We start from the raw sequence: 5579 nt of genomic DNA, 5'->3' as shown, positions 1-5579 counted from the left end.
CCCTCCTGCACCTGCTCCCATCCACCCCCACCAAGAATGACAACCCACATGTTGAGAAGCTCTATCAGCAAGGACAAGTCTACTGGCTTGTTCCTCATAGCTAACCCAGCCTGCTGTCTTGTAAGACCCAGAACTACCATCCCAGACATGGGACTACTCACAGTGAGCTGGACCTTTCCATACCAATAAACTATGAAAAGGTATCACAGGCTTGCCCACATGCCAATCTAGTTGAAGAACTTTTCCAGTTGAGGTTCCCTCTTACAGAATGACTCCAGCGTGTGTGGAGTTGACATGGGATGAGCCAGCACACACTACGAACATGAGGACTTGAGTTTGGATCCCTAGAGCCCATGTGAAAACTGGGCACTGGGGATTAAATAAATTCAGGCGGGGCGAGGGGAACTTGCTTAATAGCCAGTCTAACTGAAATTGTAGGCTCCAGATTTAGGGAGTGTGATTCAGAATAGAAGGTAAAGAGATGGCAAAAGATTAGGGGCACTTCCAGAGAGCCAGGGTTAAACCCCTAATGCTCAGGTCAGGCAGCCCACAAGCACCTGAAACTCCACCTCTTACATGATCTGAACATGCTCGCCCCAGGGAATGGCACTGTTAGAAAGTATGGCCCTGTTGGAGTAGGTGTGTCACTGTGGGTGTGGGCTTTAAGGTCTTCGTCCCAGCTGCCTGGACCTCAGTATTGTGTTAGCTGCCTTCATATGAGGATGTAGAACTCTCAGCTCCTCCTGCACCATGCCTGTCTGAATGCTGCCATATTCCCAAGCTGATGATAATGAACTGAACTTCTGAACCTGCAAGCCAGTCCTAATTAAATGTCCTTACAAGAGCTGCCTTGGTCATGGTGTCTGTTCACAGCAGTAAAATAAGACAACCACATTCACATACATCATAGCATGCACACACACACACACACACACACACAACACAAACACACCCATTAATCAATTGCAATGTAAAAAGAGTGGAGCTGTCATTTAAGCTATATATAGAGGATCTAACCCATGTCTGCATCCCTTGAGGGGATCTCTGAGACCTGGAAGTTTCATGTTTCATTCTGAGGAGTCAGTTGTCATAGCAGGGGAAGCCTACCCAGTGGTGGCACACAACAAGGTGAAACACCAAAGCCAGTTTCTCCAAGAACTCCCTCTGTGTCCTGCCCACCTTGGAAAGTTCCTTGGAAAATCCCGAGGCTAAGGGTTGGAGAAAAATCAGCTTCGTGGAACAAGATAGAAAAAAATCAGCCTGGTCCCCGATGCATCAAGAAGAGCTAATGTTAACACACGACCACAGATCCCAGATGTTGTTATGGTTGGATTACAGGAACTTGGAAAGTTCAGGCATGAAATGCCTGGATGATAACAATAGAAAACAGATCAAAAGCCCAAAGAAAGAAATCAAGAGAAATAAAAAACAGAAGGAATCGCTGGGGAAGATGAAAGAAGAAGGTTACAGTTTGACACCACAGTGGAGCCAGCGGTGGAGGGTTGGCTGGCGGGTGACCCACATCCAGATGCCGGGCTTGGGGTTCTTTTGTTTTGTTTTGTTTTCAGCATTACTGAAGGTATGGGGTTACAGTCCTTGAGTGTGTTTGTACATTTCTGGGACCTCAGGGTTAAAAGACTTTCCCAAGGGTCTCCCAGGCCTGTCTCTCCCTTTAAATAGTCTTAGAGGTAGTAGCTGAACGCATATTTTCTCCATAAATACCAGGCAAGTCAGCAGTGGGATTAGTCGTTCGATTGCCCTGGCCACAGCCCTGCGAGCAGAGTTCTCTTCATCCTTCGGTTCGGATCATACTAGGTTTAATTCAAAGCTGGAAAGATGGCTCAGCTTGGGAGGTGCTGGTCAGCAATCTGGCTGCCTTCGTTTGACCCATAGAACACAGTAGAGGGGAAGACTGATTCCTGAAAGTAGTCTTCTGATGTATATATGCCCACTCAGCAAAACAAGCCCACTTGTACACGCATGCACACACACACACACACACACACACACACACACACACAGTACCATTTTAAAAGTCCCAAAGAAAGAGCCTAATTTACAATGACAGGCAAAAGATGGTGCATACTGACGCCAATAGTTGAAGAAGCCAAGGCACAGCTAACTTCAGGTACGATGCCCTCCAAGAGCAATGAAGATGTCACCAGAACCTAGTCTCTCTGTCTGAGACCACACTTACTTCTATCTCCAGCTGCATGTGGTGATTTTGTGGCCAATTTTAAGGCCAATTTTCCCATATTTGAGCCTAACAGAAAGACATGTCTGTCTCCACAAAGTTTCGGTTACTAGGCTCCTCAAGATTTATTGGCCTTGGGAATCTGAAGAGATTGCTCAGCGGTTCAGAGTCCTTGATTCTTTTGCAGAGGACCTAACTTCAGTTCCCAACAGCCATGTCAGGTGCCTTACAACTGCCGATGAATCCAGCTCCAGAGGAATCTGGTACCTTTGTCTGATCTCTGCAGGTACTTCATATGTGCTCTTGCTCTCTCTCTCTCCCCTCCTCTCTCCCTTCCCCCTCCCTCCATCCCCCTCCCCTCTCTCTTCCTCTTTCTCTCTCCCCCCTCTCTCCCCCTCCCTCCCTCCCTCCCCCCCTTCTCTCTCTCTCTCACACACACACACACACACAAACACACACACACACACAAGATCCATCTGCTATCATCTGCCTGCTCTAGGATGCAGAATAACAAAGTGCTCTGATTGGCAGGTTGAGTTACATGCCTATACCAGAATGAATCATAAAAGCAGGTCCATCTCCAGATTAGGAGCTGAGAGTAGAAGACAGGTGTCCCTCCATAGAAGAAACATCTTTAGAATGGAAACAGATGCTAGAAATTGAAAGACCCAACTCAGCTCTCCACTCTCATCTGAGCCTCCTTTCCTCTTCTCCCCATCCCAGCTCAGTGTTATAGACCAAACATTCCACCACCACAGTCTCTCTTCTGAGAAAACACCATCACAGACAATATATACACATACACATATACATATACATCAAACAGACATGTAATTTTTACATGCCAGGTAAAAAGTAAAGCCCAGGAGCCAAGAAAATGGCAAAGCTTGAAGGTCCAAGTCTGACCCCCAGAATTTGTGTGGCTAAAGGGGAGAACCATCTCCCACAAACTGACCTTTGACCCCTATACACCCACCATGGTATTCACATGCAGTCCCTTCCAAAAACACACAAGTAAATTATAATAAATCCTTCAAGTAGCTGGCCACGGTGGTGCACTCCAAAGGCAGAGGTGGGTGGATCTCAGCAAGTTCAGATTAGCCAGGGCTATAGAGTGAGACCTTGGAAAGAGAGAGAAAGGGGTCGGGGGGAGAGTAAAGCACTGGTCATTTTATATTTATTTCCTAAAATGTAATTAAATTCACATTTTTCTAATCCTCTATTTACAAAAGCTATTTTAAAATAAGTGCTCCCTGTCTGCCGAGTAGGGGGCACCCGCTCACATCTCTGTCTGAGCGTTCGGTGTCTCAGGGAAGGAGGGACATGAGGGCTTACAAGACTGGTTGCTGTCACTGAGGAATACACACTGCCTTAAGATTTAGGAGAGACTTGGCCTTAAGGGGAGAATATCAGCTCCAAACGTCTCATGAGATCGATTCGTTATTCATTCTTTCAGAGAGAAATCGGCCACCATACCACTCCACAAATTTTGACCAAAGGCTATATCGTTTTGCATTTATTTCTCCATTTGAGGCTCTAAGAGGTTGCTTCTTTTTCTAATGGGCATTCTATGCACGCGGAAACAAAGGTCAAGGAGGTGGACTGATTCCACACTTCAGGATATGGCCAGAGCCGTTCTGCTTTTTCTTATGGACTGACCCAAAACACGGGCTATGGAACTCGGTCAGCTCCCTGGGGATATGCTTCCATGGGTGGTTATGTCAGCAGCCAACGTTCCCAGACTTCTTATGGGCCGCAGTCCTCCTATCCCGGCTATAGCCAACAGCCAGCTCCCAGCAGCACCTCGGGAAGTTATGGTGGCAGTTTTCAGAGCAGCAGCTATGAGCAGAGGGTATGGTCAACAGGCTGGCTGTGGTGGACAGCAACAAAGTCCCTGGACAACTGAAAACTCCTTACAACGAAGCAATGGTGCCTATGAGAAGGTAGCTGAGGAAACACCGGTGGCATGGGGGGAAGTGACTGTAGTGGCTTCAATAAATTTGGTGGTCCTCAGGATCAAGAACCTCATCATGATTCTGAGCAGGATAACTCAGACAACAGTACCATCTTCGTGCAAGGTGACAGCTGAGTCTGTGGCTGGTTACTTCAAGCAGATTGGAATTACTGAGATAAACAAGAAAACCGGACAGCCTATGATTCTTTTGTATACAGACAGGGAAGCCGGCAAGTTGAAGGGTGAGGCCACAGTCTCACGTGACGACCCATGCTGAAGCTGCAATCCGCTGGTCTGATGGTAAAGAATTATCTGGGAATCCTATTAAAGTTTCATTTGCTACCCGCTGAGCTGACTTCCATTGGGGTGGTGGAGATGGTCGTGGAGGCTGAGGGTGAGGAGGACCTACGGGCTGTGGAGGTTATGGAGGAGGTGGCAGTGGTGGCGGTGGCCAGAAAGGATCCCCCAGTGGAGGTGGTGGAGGTGAAGGACAGCAACGAGCTGGGGACTGGAAGTGTCCTAATCCTACACGTGAGGACATGAACTTCTCTTGGAGAAATGAAGGCAACCAATGTAAGGCACCTAAGCCAGACGGCCCAGGAAGGGGACCAGGAAACTCGTAAGGCACCTAAGCCAGACGGCCCAGGAAGGGGACCAGGAAACTCGTAAGGCACCTAAGCCAGACGGCCCAGGAAGGGGACCAGGAAACTCTCATATGGGGGGAAACTGGAGATGATCAACGTGGCAGGGAAGGATATGATCAGGGCGGCTACCGGGGCCGAGGAGAGGACCTCGGGGGCTTCAGAAGGGGCCGGGTGGTAGGGACAGAGGCAGTTTTGGCCCTGGCAAGATGGACTCCAGGGGCGAGCACAGACAGGCTCCCAGGGAGAGGCCATATTAGTCTGGCTCTTGAAGTTCTGGAACGGCTCTTCCTGACCCAGTGTTACCCTTGCTGTTTTGTAAACTTACAGTTCAGGATCACTCATGGATATTTTGGGGCATGTGTGCCTGTGTGTGTGTGTGTGTGTGTGTGTGTGTGTGTGTGTGTGTGAGAGAGAGAGAGAGACTATCGTAATTGTAACCATATCTCTGGTTTCCATTAAAAAACATCATTTTGGTTTTTTAAAAAAATAGAACTAAAAAGTTCTCAACAGCTGAGAAACACTTTAAAACGTTCAGCATCCTTAGGCATCAAAGAAATGCAAATTAAAACTACTTTGAGAATTTTTTTTTTAATCTCACTCCAGTCATAATGACCAGGATTAATTAAATAAGTGACCACAGATGCTGGGGAGGATGCAAGAGAGAGGGTTCTTACTCATTGTTGGTGGGAATACAATCCGGTACGGCACTACCAAAATCAGCACGTCACAGTGATTTCATTCATAGGAGGTGTGGCAGAAAGCTGAAAATTGATCTACCATAACATCT

At 47.5% G+C, this 5579-nt stretch overlaps 1 pseudogene across 1 annotated transcript; it reads left to right on the top strand.

Moving 5' to 3' along the window:
• Positions 1 to 2061: 2061 nt before the first annotated feature.
• On the top strand, positions 2062 to 5049 carry LOC308425246 (RNA-binding protein FUS-like; annotated as a pseudogene). Its single transcript has 3 exons — positions 2062 to 2128; positions 4147 to 4767; positions 4819 to 5049. The product of its transcript is annotated as an RNA-binding protein FUS-like (transcript).
• The last annotated feature ends 530 nt before the right edge of the window (positions 5050 to 5579 follow it).

The sequence above is a fragment of the Micromys minutus genome (assembly GCF_963924665.1).
Source record: "Micromys minutus genome assembly, chromosome: 10".
Classification (NCBI taxonomy): Eukaryota; Metazoa; Chordata; class Mammalia; order Rodentia; family Muridae; genus Micromys; species Micromys minutus.
Note: the sequence above shows the minus strand (reverse complement) of the source record. Positions and strands in the feature narration are given on the sequence as shown.